This window comes from Ambystoma mexicanum, chromosome 1q (assembly GCF_040938575.1).
Source record: "Ambystoma mexicanum isolate Mex_15411 chromosome 1q, UKY_AmexF1_1, whole genome shotgun sequence".
NCBI classification, from domain to species: Eukaryota; Metazoa; Chordata; class Amphibia; order Caudata; family Ambystomatidae; genus Ambystoma; species Ambystoma mexicanum.
The window spans coordinates 254,484,656-254,505,246 of record NC_090922.1 but is presented as its reverse complement, the minus strand read 5'-3'; the positions used below and the strand labels follow the sequence as shown (position 1 = coordinate 254,505,246).

Sequence of the window (20,591 nt, the reverse complement as noted above, 5' to 3'; positions counted from 1 at the left end):
ACCTCCTTTGCGCATTTGCACAAATTGGGGCAGATCCTGCGCATTTCAATGCACATCTTGAATTCAAAAACAGGGTGAACAATGAAATGTGCAGAAAAGATGCACATTCCCTGCACCTGATTGGTGATTTGTTATGAATGACAGGGTATTTCCTGACTGTGTCCTGTTTTTTTGTATTGTAGCACCATTGGTTTGAACCACTGCTCTTACAGTTACATTTATATCCCACAAACTGGTATAGAAATATGTTTATTTTCCCAGATTAGTGGGCCCTTTAAGAACCAGTCACTGTGAGATGTGCTCGCAGCACCTACGTGTTTGTTTTTTCTCCAAAGGTCTTTGAATTTGGTTCGTAGGACCATCATGCTCTTTAACCTGGGGAGGGTGTCGGTATAGATACCTCTGTGACTATCCTACCACAGGGACTAAGGGAGGGTGACAAATTGATCCTGTCCAGGTCGCCTGCAGGGCCATAACTCTCTGGCATGGGAGGCCCAGATAAATGTCCCTAAAGCAAGGCAGGGGACATTGTCACAGGGTTTACTGTGATGCTTATGGTACCATTGCCTCTTGCAGTTATGCAGGTCTCGGCCTAATTATGACTTTACTGCCATGGAAGCGATGACAAAGAAGTACTTTTGGAAATTCTACATGCCATATTTCTATTAATCCTTATTTTTCTTTTTTTAAATTAATATTTTGGGGATGTAAATGGATGCAGTACAGCAGCAGATCATACTGCTACTGCACAATTTTGAATAATGCTGAGCAGGATCCTTAGTGAATGCATTACATCTTCTAAGCATAACGTGAAGAGGTTAGATGGTGGGCAACCGAGATGCCCACTTTTCAAATTCTTCAGTGGTCGTCCTGTAGATTCCTTTTCATGAAGTTGAAGGTATGCCTCAGTGCACCCTTTCACGTCATGATTTTTTAAAAACTTCTACGAGACTTTTTCAATGTTTCCCGCCACCTCTGGATACAGGTAAAAACTGGAGTAACTTACATGAGGTAGTTCAACTCATAATCAGGAAGTATTAACTGAATGTAGTATTCCTATGAATAGGAATACTGCATGAAGAAAACACCACGTAAGTTATCATTGTGTGGGCAGTAAAAACACACCGGTTTTTAAATAATGTGACCGTCAAACTCATAATGAGGGCTACTTTGTGAAATCACAATTGTCTTTTTCCATTGTTTTGCCATCTGAATGTTTCCCCAACACCTTTAGCCAATTGCTTGCTTCTGCAGGAAAGATGACGATTATGATTACCAACTATTTGCTTCATGGCATAATCACAAAACACAGGTGATGAGACACGGTTTTCTTTGTACATGATACTACCATGAGGGAATTTAACAAAGTTACTCACCGTAGTGACTACCTTACTCCTAGTCCATAGTTCCCTATCCTCCATAATTTTAGGACATTCCGTCCTGTGGGATGGGACCGGAGCACTTTTTTGTAAAAAAGCATGAAATTGAAAAATGTGTCCTTCTCTTTTTACGCGGGGTACCGCACGCAGCCGTAACCCCGCTCTCCTTAGCTCTGCCCGCACACTGCCCTTCAGTCCTTTTCTGAGACCATTTAAGCAATAATAGAGGATACTTATTACAGGAGACGGCGGGCGGGCGTATGGAGGAAAGGGGACTATGGATTAGGAGTAAGGTAGTCACTACGGTGAGTAACTTTGTTATACTCCTACGTCCCGTCCCCTTTCCTCCATACTTTTGGGAGATCACCAAGGGTGGATGGAACTCTTTACTGAAAAAGGTTTTTGAGAACAGCTTGCCCGAACTGGGCATCAGCCCTAGAGCTCAGGTCTAAGCAGTAATGTTTTACAAAAGCTGAGGTGGAAGCCCACGTAACTGCTTTGGCAATGGTTTCCCAGGGAACATATTTTTGGAAGGCAATGGCAGCTGCCTTGCCCCGCACCAGATGGGCATGAATTCCCTTCGGAGGCTTAAGGCCCTGAATGGTATACGCCTCAGAGATACAGGAAGCAATCCATCGGGAGATAGTTGCTTTCGAGGTCGGCTTTCCTTTTGGGTCACCGAATGACCTCGCCTTACATCCAAGTTATGCAGAACCTTCTCGGCATCTGAAACCGGTTCTGGGAAGAAAACTGGTAAAGAAATAGACTGGTTCAGATGAAAATCGGATACCACCTTCAGAAGGAAAGAAGGATTGGTCCGAAGGACAACCTTATCCTTGTGAAATGTGAGGAATGGATGTTCTACCCACAAGGCCTGGAGCTCACTTATACGCCTTGCTGAGGTCACCACAATCAGAAAAGCTATTTTCCATATAAGGAATTTCAAATCCACTGTAGCCATAGTCTCAAAGGGTTTATGGCATAAAGCAGTAAGAACCACATTCAGTTCCCACTTAGGATGCGGGTTATGCACAGGTGGATACAGATGCAATAGACCTGCAAAGTGCCTTTTAATGACAGGGTTTGTCATAGAAAAGGAGCAAGAGTCCAAAGGCAGGTAAGCGGCAATAGCCGACAAGTAAGTCCCTGCAAGAAAAAAAACATGCATGCCTGAAGCTGCCAGATGAGAAATGAAGGACAGCACTGTGTCCATGGCAGCTTCTCTGGGGTCCAGCTTTTTTGCTAAACACCAGTGACAGAAACTGAGCCATTTGCTCCTATACTGAGACCTGGTCGAAGGTTTTCTAGCCGCCTGGATGATGCACATATTATCTGCAGACAAATTGAATCTTTCTAAAGATTTGAACTCGGGCACCAGGCCGCCAAGCTGAATTATTGTGTAGAGGGGTACCACATCTGCTGATCGCTCTGGTGACGCAGGTTGGGAATCAGCAGAAGCCTGATTGGTGAGCAGACTGACAGATGCTGAAGCTGTGAAAACCGGAATCTGGCTGGCCACGAGGGGACTATGGACAGAAGAGGGCAATTCAACATGTTCCTGAGCTTGCATAGCCCTCAGTGAATCAGAGGAAGAGGTGGGAAGGCGTAGGCCCTCATATGGTGCCACTGAATCTCGAGAGCATCCCCCAGGGAAGAAGCTCCAAGCCCGTTCTTGGAAGCATAAAGAGGAAGTTTCCTGTTCGATGACTTCGCAAAGAAGTCTACTTCTGGAGTGCTCCAATGGAGAAAAAGGTCAGAGAGGATCTCCGTGTTCAGCTCCCACTCGTAGCGGACCACGGCTCGCCGGCTGAGTGAGTCTGCCATTACATTCAGCTTGCCCGGAATGTGTACCGCCAACAGCCAAACACTGTGCTGAATGGCCCATTCCCAAATCTGAATAGCTAGATCTACAAGGGGAGGTGACCTGGTACCACCCTGCTTGTTGACATAAAACATGGACAGTACATTGTCAGTGCGGACCAGCTTGTTCACAATCCATGGCTTGAAAGCTTTGAGAACCAGGAAAATCGCCAGGAGCTCCAGATAATTTATATGAAATTGTCCTGCGGCGACCACAGGTCGAAAACCTGGAGATGATCCATCGTCATGCCCCACCCGATAAGGGAGGAGTCTGTCGTAATGGTCACCTGAGGGGAGGGCTCCTGAAAAGGCGCACCCACCAACAGATTGTTGGAAGAAGACCACCATAAGAGATCTGTCATCATGCAGGGTGGAATCGGAATCATTTTGGTGTCTGGGTCCACTGCCTGAAGCCAGGAGCGCCGAAAAGCCAACTGCGTAAGTCGCATCTTGAGACGCGCAAGGAGAAGAGCAAGAATTCATGAGGCCATGAGGCCCAGTAGCCTCTGGAAGCACCAGGCGGACATGCATTCTGACTGAATGCAGACTTGACATGTGGTTAACAGATCCGCCATCCTGTCCACCGTCAAGTACACTCTGCAGTCGATTGTGTTCCAACGGAAACCAAGGAATATCAGGTCCTGAAAGATCGTCATGGAGGATTTCCGCCAGTTCACCGACAGCCCGAGACTGAACAGGAGCTGAAGGAGAGACTGAAGATTGCTCAAGGCTTTCACCGGACAAGGACTGCACAGAAGCCAGTTGTCCAAGTATGGATACACATGAATACCCTGTAGCCTTAAAAAGGGCGCAATGACTGACATCATCTTCGTGAAGACACGCAGCGCCGAGCTGAGACCAAAAGGGAGCACTCGAAACTGGTAGTGCTCCTCTCCCAGGGAGAACCGCAGATATTTACGATGAAGCCTCCAAATCAGGATAGGCATATAAGCATCTTGAAGGTCCACAACACTGAGACAGTCACCCTTCTGAAGAGAGGACTTTATTTGGCAGGGCGTAATCATCTTGAATTTCTCTTGGGGAAGAGAAAGGTTGAACTGGGAAAGGTCTAGAATGGTGCACAGGCCAGCCTGGGTGGGTTTTGGCACTGTAAACAGAGGAGTAGAAGCCACCCTCTCGTTCCACTGGGGGAATGGGTTCTACAGCCCCCAGATCTAGAAGCTTCTGGACCTCGGCAGAGACGTCTTTATGGGAGGGCAAAAGGGGCACTTGCCCAGGGCCCCCACCTTGGAGGAGGCCCCACAAGGCTAGCTGATCTGAGAAAGTAAGATTCCATTGTTCACCAGTCTTAAATAGCACACGTCAGTATATTTTATGGGGGGCTGCTGAGGCTCTAAACCCATTGCCTTTCTGTTTTGGCAAGTGCATTCTGCCTTTATCAATTCATCATGTATTGCTTTCTGTGTTCACTGTGGTATACATAGATTGTGTGTTTCTTATGGCAGAACTCTGTAGCATTCTTTCCTTCCTTTGGGAATTATGTTGATCATGTACAATAGGCAATGGTGAAATGCATATTGATAAATTGAGTACCGCAATGGTTCAGTAGTTAGCTCAGTGTGTGAAGCACCCATTGCAGAGATGTGTTCATATGCAAAATTAGAATATCACATTTCAGCAAGGCTGGTTGAGCCTTTCCTATGTCTGAAGTTTATAAACCTGCCTGTATGTACTTGGTTTTGCAGAACAACCTCTGCTATTATCAGCAATGTACCTGTACCAGATAGGAGTTGCTATAAAAACTAACATATCATCTGTATGGTGAAGGTCTAGAAATTGGTTTGTTCAGGTGAGATGTTGTGAAAACCTAGGCAATCGCCTCCAACGATGGCATAAACTGTAAGTCCAAGAGGTGAATAAATATCCAAATTCAAGACTATGATACGACAACGTCCATGTTTGTATCCTGGATTTGCCAGCAGATGATACAATGATCCTGGTCAAATTAGCTAATATATCTTAAATTACTGTGCTGTCTTCTGTGAGGTTGGCCTTCTAGCATGCTGCTCGTATCGTTTAGCCCATTACTTGATCTTTCTTCTTATGTAGGCCATTTGGGTGGAAGGGTTGATAGACGACGGAAGAGAGCGGACCATATGTTGCAGGCCTCAGACAAGCATATTTTAAGGTCTGCTTGTTTGACACAAAAAACAGTTTGCTTTTTGGTAAAAGTCAAACGTTTTTATGCACGTTTATAAATGAAAATGTCACAAGCCATTGTTTTAGAAGTATTTATAGCTTTAAAACACAAACAACAAACCCAGATTAAATGTGTTAAATCACATTGATTGGTGTGCTGGTTCTTATATACTTCCCTGTATGATGGAGAGAATGAAGCTAGAATCATTCCCATTTTGGATAACACCCTTCTATAATATTTTGTTTAAAAATGATCATGCTTGGTAATGTGATTTATGTACTTTACAAGTCCGTTTTTTATAAAATGAGATTGTTTTAGTTCATGTTGATGAGAAGGCAAACCTATGGATAATTTCGGGCGCTGGGAGGATTCAAAGATCCATGAATATAGCTGATTTGCTAGAGATTTGGGTTCATCACCAGGTCCGAGGAGTCTTGGTTGTCTTAGTCATTTAATGTTTTGTTATTGTTGTAAAAAACCCAATACCAGCACAATTTCAAAACATTAAGTTGGACAGAAATTGCCCGTTATGTTCAACATAGGTAAGTGCACACAGCCGACGCGCGTTTCGACCTAAGTCTTTTTCAGGGCTGTGAGTAGTGCATGTGGTTTGTGTGATTAGGGATTCGGTGAGCGATGCAGTGACATGATTGTGTACCATAATTGAATAAACAAAAAACACAACATTAATATCAAAACATTACGGTCCCATGGTAGTTTGTAAGGTTTGCAAGAAACAAATGCAAGAACACAGGTAAAGTAGCATAGTTGGATGGTTTATCAGGTGGTGATAGTGAGTGCATGTGAAGTGGTTCGCCAAGGCAGGTAAAGTAATGCAATGTCATAAGATACAGTTGGGTGTACATTGATTATCATTTGCGAGGTAAATGATACAAAATAGATGAGCAAAGTACCAAGGAAAGAAGAGAAGGGGAAATGAATCGGTTAGTTAATAAAGCCAAGTAGGATTTATAAGGCGGTGAGTTAAGAAGCAGGGTGTAGTGGCTTACCCAATGGAGTAGCGATAAGGCTCTGGATAGACCTGATGGGTGGTCCTCCTGAGTCAGGGCGCCACTGGGGCTGGATAGCCAATTCTGAGAAAGATAAGGGTAAAAGTTGTAGGTCCGTGGAAGGAGATAATAAAGTAGGAGAGCACCCATGTTGGGGGTGCCGGAAGGTGTTGTTTGGACCCGAGGGTGGGTGGGGCAGAAGTGTGCCATTAGGAAGGGTAGGGGACAAGCAGCTAGTGTTGGATCCAAATGCTCAGTAGTTAGGTAACCAGAGTGTCGTGAAGCGCAAGTAAGGAGAACGGCAGGGTGGTCAGGTGTAGTGGCCCTAAGGTTGAAGGAGGTGAATTGGAAGGAAGGCAGGATGGCCTCGGAATTAGTATTACAAGAGGTCTCGGTAAGAAACAAGCTTGCACGGGGATGCCCTCATGAGGTAAGTACGGGGATGTGAGGCGTAAAGAGCGGTGCACAGAGAGATGCGGGGCAGCCTGGGACCTTAGAGGATCTGGGTTGCATGGTTGGTGCAGAAGGGGGGGGGGGCCTGCGAGGGCCAGAATATGAGGAGGAGCCATAGCAAGGTATGCTTGCAGAGAGCTGAATACAGCTGCTGGCAAGGGAGCGGTTAGCGCTGGGGGAGGTTGGATTGAGGTCGGATGCGGGCGGGAAATGGGGAGGAGAAAGAGGCTTGAAATATATCGGAGCGTTAGCGTCCCTATATATAGGTACAGTGAGGGGATGAGAATCGTGTGAATCGATGGGCAGGTGAAAGTGAGGGAACCAGGGACCTGGTATGAAGTCGGTTGGGCGGTTCGTTCTGGAGGGGGGGAGGAGCCCGGGAGGGCTAGGCAGCTGAGCGGCGCATGAACGAGGTGTGCTCGCGGTCCGCTAAAAAGACCGCTGGGTTGCAACGGGTGGCGCTAGGGGGATGGGATAATGTAAAAGGTGGCCGTGAATATGTGAAGCCGTATGAAACAAGCTTGCACGGAATGGCTTTAGCGTCCGGGACTTACCTGGTGCCGAGTCGGCGTGTTTTAGTTCATGGTAAGAACTGTAAAAGAAAGTGGTCAAATGCAGAAATTGCAGAGTTGGCACAAATCCCAGCTTCACCTCTTAACCAATGTGTGATCATGGGCATCTCATTTAATCTTGCATTGCCTAACCTCTCAACATTGCCAGTCCCTAAACCTTTCAAAATTGTCAGCCCTTACGAGTGATTTCCTTCTCATGGTATGATCTTCATAAAAACCTTATTCATGGTTTCACTGTGTTAATAGTGAGCATATTTATATCGCACACCACAGGAATTTGTTCCTTTGATATTTAATGGCAACACTATTTGAAAACCCTATCCCACTTCTAATCTCTGTTTGGATAAAGACACCTTGTTGGTAGCTTCTAATATGCCACCACTATCCATGCTACGGTTTGTTTAGCGTTCTCCTTCCGTCCAAATGGTGGTCTCTATCGCTGCATGAGCACTTTTGCATTCTGTGAGGCAGCTAATGTGAGTTCTCGGTCTATTATGGGTTACATGTACCTTTTATATACGGTCCTGCATTAATACTACATCTACCTACCTGGATGTCATTGATAAAAAAGTATCCTGTATGTACAAGAACAGTAACCCCTTTGTTGACTGCTAATGTTGATCTTCAAATGCTACTTGTTTATCATTCTGATTAGAGCAAGAATGAAGAGGGCAAGGGGACTTAAAGGGAGTAAAAGTGCTCATTATGCTGCGAGACAGCATATCAACCTATAGGTTGTGAGCGTGAGTGGTGGAGGTTGATGGGCGAAACCAGTATTCTTGATCCCTTTATTCCTTTGGTTTGGTGGAGGGGGGCCCCAAATATGTCCATGCGCAAGGCCCCAAAAGTGCTTAAGATGGCCCTGGACCTCGGCTCTGAAGGAGGGCATCCCCGACTGCTGAAAGGAAGGATTGAAGAGTGGGGTAGGGGGAAGGGGCAAGCAAAGCCCGCCCGAGCACTGGACAAAACCCACCGGTCGTCGGTGATGGTTTGCCACGTCTCCAGTTGAGACGAGATTCGTCCTCCCACCGGAGTCTCGTGCGAGCGCCAAAAAATATCATTTTGCAGACTTTTCGGCAGAGAGACTACCTGTCCCTGAAGAGGAGGCTGACGGCAGAGAAAAACCAGCCACGTTGCTGCCTCTGGTCCTGCGCGATCTGCGGTCTTTGAACCCTCTGAAGCCTGAAGAGGATCGAGATAGGGACCCAGATCTCTGAGCTGTGACTGGGGCCTTCACGAGCAGCGACAAAGACTTGGCAGTTTGCGTGCTCGCCTTAGTCTTACTGAGCTCGTCATCTGTTGAAGAATGAAACAACTCTTTGCCATCAAAAGGCAGGTCCAGAACTTTATATTGGACCTCCTTCAAAAACTTTGTTGCATGAATCCAAGCCTGACAATGGGCCGAGGTGTCAACATGATGCGCAGAAGCCTCCAGCATATCCTGCACCAAAACACTCTGGCGTCCGACAAGCCGACTTTAAGGTCTTCCAACCTGTCAGCAGGAATGAACTCCTGGAAGTCAGCCAAATCTCTCCACACTTTCATATTTACTGCCACAGGATGAGCTCTGCGTTGGCCTGACGCAATTGCAGCGCTAAATTGGCAAAAATATTCTTGCCCAAGCAATCAAGCAATTTGTCCTCCTTGGAGAGAACTTGAGCCACAGCTGTGGAAGTCGGAGAGGCTGGCTTGGATTGCAGAGTGGCGCGGGCATGATGCCAAGGCTACTCCCAGACCTTGCGGGCCTCGGCCAGGACGTCCCTCTGAAGGAACAGGCCGGTGCGCTTCTGTGGAGACAAGGTTAGCACCCCCGAAAGCACCCCTTCCTGCGGAGCGGGTGCCTGACGCACTGGTATGTCAAGGAGTGACATCATGTCCAGTACCCGGTCGTGAAAAGCTCGGACAGAGCGGTGCTGGTCCTCACTGTCCTGATCTGCCAAAGGATCATCTAGAACATCCGGATCCCCCAGCTGCGACGTGACCGGCGTCAGATTGACATCACGCTCTGCTGGAGTCTTGTCCAACGGTGACAAGGGGGGCAGAGGTGGAAGAGCTGGAGGAGGAACGGGAGGCAGAGGAGGTGCTGCTGCCGGGGCGACAGGCGCTGTGACAGGAACTGTTGGGGCAGGCAACCAAGTCTGAGGGCAGATTTCCCTAAAAAGGCCCTTAAAGTACTCTCTCATGGGATCAGAATTCCTTAGACTAAGAAATTTCCCAAACAAGGCATCCTCTGCCGAGACCTTAGGCACTGGAGTGGGCAGAGGCATCTCATGAGGAGCATAACCCCACAAACGCAGTGAGGAGGGCTGCCAAGAGGGCCCACCACCAACCGGGTCTACATAGACCAATGGGGCAGATGTAGGAGGAAGCAAGACTGAATGTGGTAGTGGCATCGGAGCACGCCAGTCATGGGAACGGCGGAACGGATTCACACTGTCGCGTGGAAAAGGTTGTCCACCGAAAAGAAGGTTCCCAGCACCCACCGTCGATAGCGTGGGTGTAAGGGAAGAATCCGAAATGGCCACCGTAGTCCACGCGGGAAGGCCCACCATTTTGTGAACATCTGAGGAGAACTGCATCACATGTGTAGATGAGGCAAGGACTTGACTGAAATGTTAGCCTTGACACAAGGATCCTCGGCAGAGACGGTACTATGGGGCCTTGGATGTTTACTGGACATCCTGTCCCCTGAATTAGCCTCCAAAGGAGGAACATCTGCAATGCCGGTAACGGAGGAGTTACGGTCGATGACCTCTCCCTGTGCCCCCTCAACAGAACCGGTAACACCGCGAGGGTGGGAAAGTTGGGGAATCCACCTCACAGACAAGACCCTAACAGGCCTCCCGGTTCTGTTGGCAACACCTTAGCCTCGTTAAGAGGAACCTCGAAACTGAGTCTGGTCTTAATAGCTCCCCCGAGAGGGGCCTCGACCCGTGGTTCGGTACAGAAAGACTCAACAGAGGCCTCAGGGCGCCCCCCGGTGTCTGTGTGGGAAGCACCTGACAAGGAGACCTTGGAGCGAACTCTGGGACCCAACGCCTCAGCACGACTATGTTGGCTATTAACACCTGATCGCTGAACCTTGGATCGTGATCTGCGGAAACCGTCAGAGAAAACCCTGATACGTCTATTAGGTCTGCGTTGCACCTCAGGGAGAACCTTGGTAGCAGAGCGTTTGAAGCCCCTCCCATACCTGGAGGACCCCGGAAAGGAGTCCCCCGGCCGGGGTTCCCTGAAAAGTAAGGAACTTACCAGGCCTCTCTTCTTTCCGTCGATGAAGAGTTGGAAATGCGATGGAGGAACCGTCTGGAAGATCTGCTCTCACCGACGAAAGCGAGTTGCAGAAGAAACACGAGTCCCAACGGTGATCCGGTCACAGACACTCCAAGCAGAGAGAATGGCGATCCGCCCTAGCGAAGCGAAGTTCGCAAGAACAGCAAGTGGCAAATCCCAGATGCTCCGGCACAGACGGAGGACTACGCGACCGCAGAACTGGAGCAGGAGAGAAGGACAATGGGAAGAAAAAAGGGTCTTACCAGTGATGTTAGTGTGTCCAGCCCCGACCGCGCGGAGAAAAGGACTGAAGGACGATGCTCGGGGCAGAGCTACGGAGGGCAGGGTTATGGCCGCGTGCGGTACCCCGCATAAAAAGGACACATTTTTCAATTTTGATGCTTTTTTTTTACAAAAAGTGCTCCTGTACCGTCCCACAGGTCGGAATGTCCCAAAAGTATGGAGGAAAGGGGACAGGACGTAGGAGTAATCCCCAAATTCAAGCCATTATGCACATTTCTCTGTGTCAAAACACACACACACACTTTGGTGATCTGCCAACATCTACAGCACCCCTATCAGTGCTTTTCACTGTCCCTATGGCATGAAAATACAGGGGACGACATAACCTGGCATATGGAGCTCACGCAAGGAGTTTAAAAGTGTGTTGTCCTCTGGGGGCTCGGCTTTGGGAGCTTTCTGTGTCTCCTTGGCAGCACTACCAAGACGGCTGCGTCACCAGATCCACGAGACGCTAAGAAAAATCCAGGTATGCACCGAAAAACGCGACACTTTACTTGTCAGATGGGAGGAATTTTACTAAACAGACAGCCACATTCATAAAGCAATAGATGCCTTTTAGACAAAACCTTTGTAGGGAAGTGAAAGCAAGATGGGACAGCTTTTCGAAGAGGACTCGCAAGAGTCTATTTCTCAAGGCAGAGACTGCATAATATGGTCAAAGGTGAGGATAATGTATGCCTTTGGTGCAAAAACACTGTCTGGAGCTTCTATCACATGATTTGGGAATGCTGAACGATCCAGCGTCACTGGACGTTGGTAATGAGTGGATGTATCAGAAATTGTTGGGTAGACCAAAACCCAAAGTAGTTCTACTGGAATACTGGTTGGCCATGGCTGTAACTAGACACACAAAACTCCTACCAGCCACAGGCTTTATTGTCACCAGGAGAGATGTTGCCGTGTCCTGGGGGCACATACAAGTCAGCGGCTTTCTGTCTGGAGTGAAGGTCTAGATAGAAGTAAGCTCCTGAATTAAATGGTATATCAAACCGGTCATGCCCGACGAAATATGGGAACCATAGACCCAGTATTATGTCTACAAAGGTGTGAGATGATAAACATGAGTCTCCCGGATGTCTTGCCAGGACTCAATACCCGTGTTAAAAAATCTGTAAAAAGTTTGGCATTTGGCCGGGAAGGGAGGGAAGCGATGAACAGTGCAGTGTAACTGTATTCTGTTTATCCTCAAAGCAATGACCTAAACTGTATCAGATGCATTAAAAACGCCAATAAAAATAACTTAAAGTTCAAGTGAATCATACAGTTGTATGTTTAAATGGTGGGCACAATGCAGGTGCCACCATTCTATTACACATTAAAGCAGTAAATATGCTCAAGGTTCATTTGTACAACAAAATGATAGTTTAATACACATTTTATAAACTTTGCAAACAAGGTTATATTGCATTTTGAATACAAATAGTTCACTTGTTCATATTCATGTTCACTAAAACATGTAACTAATGTACCATTGCGTACTACCACCCCATCCTCTTCCACTTATCCATCTTAATGGTATGGGTATTAGCTTTATGGAAAGGAGTTCGGACCATGAAAGAAGAACTGTATTAATGCCCGGCTCTTCAAAAAATGAAAATGTTTAACCCATTCCCTTGACGAGTATGTACCAACTTGACCCCTCACCAAGAAGTCTTATTCTCTTGCTTGCCCTTCCGTAGAAAGTCCGGCCCCCAGCTGAAGATGGATGCGACCACGTTGCTCCTGCGTTTGGTTGCCTCTTTTTCTGTAGATAATTGGCTTGGCTTCTAGTTATGGCATATTAACGCTTGCATTCCGAGGCTGTGGCGTGATAGGTGGTAGGGAATAGGACTGCTTGATGCAGCAGTTCGTGGCTGTACCTTGTTTAAGTATCTTTAGAGTACTTCAGGCTGTGCTTTGTTGAGGCAAACATATGAAGGTGATCTATTTCCTCTGTATGAGCAGGGTCTTTGCACTTCTTTTATTTCCATCAGAATGTCTTAAACAGGTGTAGTCCATCCCGGTCATGAACCACATCGGAAGGTTGATCAGCAATGCCAGAGTTTGCTTGGTTTTGTGGATCTTGTTGGCGGCCCCTATTATTCTACTTTGAGCCTGTGCTCGCAAGCTTGCAGTCTCGCATCTGGGATGTGCAGTGTTGTAGAACTTGTGTCTGTGTTTTTTTTCCATGGGTTGGGTCCGTGAATCTCATGTGTTGCCTCACTGCATTAGTCAGCCGATGAGAGTATCAGGTGAAGACTTGGTTCGGCTTTGGTATGTCTTCCTAGAGTAAGAACTTTGGCAAGGAAGAGAAGCAGGGTGGCAATTCATTCATTACTTACAAAGACCTTGCGTTTCCATGCCATGCCTTCTGCTGATGTCGGTACACTAAGCAACCTTTGTGGGGAGCGATCATGCACAAGTACATCGAGGTCAAGATGAGAGATGTATAGATAATTTTTAAAGGACAAGTGGTATTGCTGTTTCAAGAACTACATCCTAGCCGTGCTAATACCGCCAAACTTAAAATACTCTAACCGCCTTCATGACATGACATGCTGTAAAGTAGCATGGTTACAGGCTTGCGTTAGTCCTCATTAAGTAGTACGTCTGGAATGGTTACCTCTTCTTTCTTGGAGGCATTTGTGCCTCAATGTCAAAGTAGGCAGTTTTTGAATTTCTTGGTTAGCAAACCCATAATCCTGCCAAGTGGTAAAACTGGCAGCATTCAGAAATGTTAGCATGGACTGGTTGTAGAAGTGCACTCATATGTCACAAGATAGAAATAAGTACATTAAATAAATTGAGCTAATAACCAAAGAATTCTAGGTGCTTACCTATTAGATCTGTGCTACCAGATCAAACATACTGTTCGACGATCCTCTGCACGCCAGTTCACTACACATCAGAACACTGCTCACATTTCTTCACCATCCCCTCCCACGGTTCCAGGCTCAGGTGATTCGGTTAACCCAAAGAACCGGAATCCCCGTACCAGCTTTGGTGTACGGGCTCGATTGCAACCCTTTCTGCATTGGCAATTGCCTTGGAGAGCGTTTAGCAGAAGGGGCGGTGTTACGTCACCACGTCGGTCACGTGATCCAGAGTCACGTGTCCCTGTTGGACGTCACATGATCCAGAGACGTCACATGACTCCCAGACACACAGTATAAAGGTCTGAGAGACAGAACACTCATTGCTTCTCAGCTGGCTTCAGACCCTGTTTGGCGTTACTACTTGCTCCTTGCTATCTTGATCACGGAACTCTACCTCGGACTCCCTCGGACACCCCTTTTTGTACCTTTACTTGGAACTGTTGACCTGTTGCCGGATTTTGGACTACACCTCGACTTGCCTTTGGATCATCCCTGGTTACCTTGCTGAACTTCTACGCCCTTTCCCTTCTTGGGATTCAAGTCAAGCCCTCTCTCCTACAGGTGGCTAGCCCTTCATCCACGCTAACCTGCGGTTCTACCATTCCAGGGACCGCCGCATCAACTGAGTCTCGAACCTCTCTACTAGGTTACCTGGGTTACCCTTACACCAGATAGGTAAGACATTTTAGATCCTTTTGTTTATCTGACTGTGTTGTAATTGCCTGGTACTTAACCCCGTTCCTTCTCGACAGCAGCATCGGTGTTCCAGAGGCTCCGTGGATCTGGGAAGACATCTCCCACCTGTGGCCTCAAAGGTCACGCAGCGGGTTTCTATTTAAGTTCCCCTGTGCGTCATTTGGGGACAGAGGACTCATCGGTCTACACGACACTCAAGTCAGAACAGACTGAGAAGCCGTATAGTCGTGTTTGACGATGCAGGGATCCACGGAAGAACCCATAGCTGCTTTAGTCCAGGCAATTACAATATTAAGGGCAGATATGGCAGCCGCGAACACAGTGTTCCACCAAAGGTTGGATTCCATACAGAGTGTTCAGCATTCCCTTCCTGCAGACCCTGAGTTTGGAGATGCCAGCTCCTTCACCACACCCCCTCCCTTGGCTACTTCTACAGTCCCAACTCCAATGATCCTCCCATCTCCTTCCCCTCTGGCTGCTCCGGAACGCTATCAAGGTGACCCCAAGAAATTCAGAACCTTTGTTAATCAGTGCAAGTTACACTTCCTATGCAGACCTTTGGCTTTTCCTACTTCCACTACTAAAGCCGCCTTCGCCCTCTCCCATTTAGCCGGAACGGCTGCCGCTTGGGCTAATCCCCTGCTAGAGAACAATAGCCCAGTCCTTTACGACTTTGATTTGTTGGTTCTAGAAATGTCTCGAGTATTCGATACTCGTCACAAGGCGCAGTCTAGGGATTTGGAGTTTTTGGAACTGACTCAGGGTAGAAGGACTTTGATAGAATACATCACCCGTTTCAATCAGCTAGTTGCAGAAACATCATGGCCAGAAAACAAGCGGGCGTGGTCTTTTATAGGGGGTTGAGTAACACCATGAAAGATGCTTTATCGGTGATCCCTTCTATGCCTACTCAGTATCAGGAATTGGTTGATCTCGTCTTGCAGGTAGATGCACGACGATCAGAGCGTAGAGCTGAATTGGGGGTCTCTTCCCATCCTACTCTTGCTAGTGCTCCTGCTTCCAGTACAGAAGAACCTATGCAAGTGGGAGGTTTACGTAGTCCTATCACAACATCAGAGAGGGAACGTAGAAGGGTGGACAATGCATGCTTTTATTGTGGCACCACTGGACATGTTGTGAAAGAGTGTCCTCGACGCCCCAAGAAGAGCCAGGTTTTTCGGATGGCTCGACCTTAGATCCGGAGAACAGGTCGAGTGTCCCGTCATCATCTCCGGGTACCTCTCTTGCCTTTGCTCGTGTCCAACCCGTCTCTGTAAAGGCTACTCTATGTCCCTCTACAGGCCTTCTTCATGCAGTCAATATCATCATTGATTCAGGTGCCACTGGTAATTACATAGATATTGATTTGGCCCATTCCCTCAACCTACCTTTAGTGGTAAAAACACGACCGGAACATGTCCAAGCCGTAGACGGCTCTGCATTGGTTTCTGGTCCTGTTAGACACCAAACTGCACCCCTCTTGTTGAACATACAAGAAACACACACAGAAACCATATGCTTTGATTTAATTACCACACCCCAATTCGGTATCATACTAGGAATTCCTTGGTTACGTGAACACAACCCACTGATCAATTGGCAGTCAGGCACTGTACTCTTCGAGTCCGAAGTCTGTCAGAATTACTGTCTCCCGGTCCATCAAGCCTCTGATACACCTTCTCGGGCCTTAGGAGCATTAGCTCAACTCACTGTTGATGATCCAGAGATTGTTCATTCGCATACTGTTGGGGGGTTGGTGTCTGGGATTCCGCCTGAGTACAATGCATTCGAATCGGTTTTCGATCGGGGCTCTTCCGAGGTACTTCCTCCACATAGACCATATGACTGCCCAATCGAAATACTTCCTGATTCCGCTATCCCTTCGGGCAGGATCTATTCTTTGTCCCCTTCGGAGGAACAAGCATTGAAAGAGTATGTACAGAACGCCTTACGTTTAGGACACATCCGTCCCTCCACTTCACCAGCAGCAAGTCCCATATTCTTTGTACCCAAGAAGGAGGGGGATTTACGCCCTTGTGTGGATTATCGACGTCTTAACGCTATCACAAAAAAGGATAGATATCCAATCCCGTTAATCACCCCACTTCTGGACCATTTAACTCATGCTTCCGTTTTCACCAAGCTTGACCTACGTGGCGCATACAATTTAGTACGCGTTCGCGAGGGAGACGAGTGGAAAACGGCTTTCTGTACTCGTTACGGCTTGTACGAATATTTAGTCATGCCTTTTGGCCTATGTAATGCCCCAGCCACATTCCAACGATTCATGAATGACATATTCAGGGATATTCTGGACGTTTACATGGTTGTGTATTTGGACGACATCTTAATCTTTTCTCGTGATCTTGATAACCATGTAAAGCATGTACGAGAAGTACTATCCCGTTTGAGAGAACATTCCTTATTTGCCAAACCTGAGAAATGTCAGTTCCATAAAACTTCTGTTGAGTTTCTGGGTTTCCATATCACCCCTGGGGCGTTGTCCATGAACGAATCTAAGGTCAAAGCAGTATTAGATTGGCCAGTACCTCAAACACTCAAGTCCTTGCAGGCCTTTTTGGGATTCGCCAACTTTTATAGACGTTTCATTTCTTCTGTTTCCTCAATTGTTGCGCCGCTCACGGCTCTGACTAGTCCTCAGGTACCCTATCATTGGCACGGGGAACATCAGGAGGCTTTTGAGGCTCTGAAAACTGCTTTCACTACCGCACCGGTACTCCAGCACCCCAATCCTGACCTGCCGTTCATAGTAGAGGCAGATGCCTCTTCTTTTGCTCTTGGTGCGGTATTGTCACAAACGTGTCCTACAAAAGGCAAATTACATCCAGTGGCATACCATTCCCGTAAGTTCTCCAGTACTGAGACTCATTACACTGTTACGGAGAAAGAACTCTTGGCTGTCATGGATGCCTTTCGTGTTTGGCGCCATCATCTTCTGGGGGCCAAACATCCCATCACGGTATACTCAGATCACCGGAATTTACAGGATCTGGCCTCATTGAAGTGCATTAATAGCAGACAGGTCCGATGGCATCTTTTCTTTTCCTCTTTTGATTTTCGTATTATGCATCGTCCTGGCACTGCACATGGAAAAGCAGACGCCTTGTCCCGTTCCCCAGGGGGGGTCGTGTTGCCAACCTTTCCTGACACTGTTCTCGGAAAGAGTCATGTGATTTGTCTGTGTACACCTTCATTGTCGTTATTAGACTCGGTCCGATCTTGGACTAGCAATCACTCCGACCAGTTGCGAGAATGGGACCCCGTGTTTTCTGATGGGTTGCCTTTCGTACATGACCGTCTATTCCTTCCCACACCTGACACTCGTAATCTGGCCCTTGAGTGGTCTCATGATGCCCCTTTTAATGCCCATCCCGGTCAAGAGCGCACTTTAGATCTTCTCAAGCGCTGGTGTTGGTGGCCATCTATGAAGCGCGATGTAGACTGCTATGTCAATTCATGTGCAGTGTGTGCTCAGGCTAAACATCGGAAAGGCCGACCGATTGGGTTGCTACTTCCGCTTCCAGTTCCTCCCAGGCCTTGGCATACACTGACTATGGATTTCGTTACCGATCTCCCCAAATCACGAGGCTTTGACTCCATCTGGGTAGTGGTGGACACGTTTACAAAAATGGCTCGTTTTGTCCCTTGTAAAGGTATTCCTTCGGCCCCGGTCTTGGCGGACTTGTTTTTTGAACATGTGTTCATGTTATTCGGCCTCCCTTCGGTCATTATATCCGATCGAGGATCACAGTTCACCTCTCGGTTTTGGAGGTCGTTGACTAAATTGTTGGGCATTGATTCCAGGTATTCTTCGGCATATCATCCTGAGACCGATGGGCAGACCGAAAGGACGAATCAATCTATGGAGCAGTATCTTCGCTGCCTTATATTGCAACATCAGACCTCCTGGTTGGCCGTTTTGCGGCTTGCTGAGTTCGCGTACAACAACGCGGCTCATTCAGCTACAGGTTATTCTCCTTTCTACGCTCTCTACGGCCAACATCCCATGGTCTTGCCAGTCCCTGATGCTTCTAGTTCTTCGAATCCTGCGGCCACGACGTGTCTTAGGGATCTGTCTGCTGTACATGCTAGTACTGTGGTGCATCTCACGGAAGCGAAGACTGCCATGAAGGCCCGTGTGGATGGCAAACGTCTGGCTGCTCCCCCTCTGGTGGTGGGTTCTAGGGTCTGGTTGTCTTCACATCACCTTCGCCTAGTGGGTTGCCGGAAACTGCTACCTCGTTTTGTCGGCCCGTATGTAGTCTCACAGGTAGTGAATCCGGTGGCTTTTCGTCTTGTGCTTCCTAGTTCTTGGCGTATCCATCCTGTCTTCCATGTATCCCTCCTCAAGCCTTGCCCCGATTCTGTCCGCCTTCGTACCCCTGTTGCACCGGTGTCCCTGTCCTCTCCTGATGTCTTTGAGGTGTCAGCCATTTTAGGGTCCCGATGGTTTAGGGGTAGGCTCCAATATCTGGTGGATTGGAAGGGTTACGGCCCGGAGGAGCGTTCATGGGTTTCCGCCTTGGATCTGAACGCCCCTCGGCTGGTGGCCCGCTTCCATAAGGATCATCCGTCCTGCCCACGGGGTCGTGGGCCGTTGGGGGGGGGGCTATGTTAGACGATCCTCTCCACGCCAGTTCACTACACATCAGAACACTGCTCACATTTCTTCACCATCCCCTCCCACGGTTCCAGGCTCAGGTGATTCGGTTAACCCAAAGAGCCGGAATCCCCGTACCAGCTTTGGTGTACGGGCTCGATTGCAACCCTTTCTGCATTGGCAATTGCCTTGGAGAGCGTTTAGCAGAAGGGGCGGTGTTACGTCACCACGTCGGTCACGTGATCCAGAGTCACGTGTCCCTGTTGGACGTCACATGATCCAGAGACGTCACATGACTCCCAGACACACAGTATAAAGGTCTGAGAGACAGAACACTCATTGCTTCTCAGCTGGCTTCAGACCCTGTTTGGCGTTACTACTTGCTCCTTGCTATCTTGATCACGGAACTCTACCTCGGACTCCCTCGGACATCCCTTTTTGTACCTTTACTTGGAACTGTTGACCTGTTGCCGGATTTTGGACTACACCTCGACTTGCCTTTGGATCATCCCTGGTTACCTTGCTGAACTTCTACGCCCTTTCCCTTCTTGGGATTCAAGTCAAGCCCTCTCTCCTACAGGTGGCTAGCCCTTCATCCACGCTAACCTGCGGTTCTACCATTCCAGGGACCGCCGCATCAACTGAGTCTCGAACCTCTCTACTAGGTTACCTGGGTTACCCTTACACCAGATAGGTAAGACATTTTAGATCCTTTTGTTTATCTGACTGTGTTGTAATTGCCTGGTACTTAACCCCGTTCCTTCTCGACAGCAGCATCGGTGTTCCAGAGGCTCCGTGGATCTGGGAAGACATCTCCCACCTGTGGCCTCAAAGGTCGCGCAGCGGGTTTCTATTTAAGTTCCCCTGTGCGTCACTTGGGGACAGAGGACTCATCGGTCTACACGACACTCAAGTCAGAACACATACATTGGAAAACAAACAAGGTGTCTCAGTAACACGCTGAGACACAAATAGGTGCACAACTTGTACAATCAACGAGATTGCAAATATATTTTTTCTTAATTAATAATGAATCATGTAAGAATAAATGACAGATTCTTAAAAATTAAATCTATGATTTTATGATTTTGCAGATCAAATCAATTCATAATAGTCAGTGTAGGCAATATCACAAAATAAGAATTCACATAAGAAAATCTGTTCACAATCACAGTGGTTCATAACTAAATGAATCAGTGTACTTTGAAAATGTAATTAATAATCAACTTCAATTCTTAATTTGACTTCATATATATGTCACGATATCTGGACCAGGGCTCTGTTATAGATGCTTGTCTTAATATGCTCCAGTAGTCTATTACTATGCGTTTCGGGCAACTTGCCCTTCTTCAGGTATTGATATTGTTGTAAGTCTTCCTATTGGGTTAATAAAAATAAATAAGAGTGT

General features: G+C 47.5%; 1 protein-coding gene across 5 annotated transcripts in view; it reads right to left on the bottom strand.

Annotated features, from left to right (window-relative positions):
- The window catches only part of LOC138527196 (zinc finger protein 334-like), a 445,682-nt gene that overhangs the window by 24,590 nt on the left and 400,501 nt on the right, over positions 1 to 20,591 (bottom strand). The gene's annotated exons all lie outside the window — the stretch shown is intronic.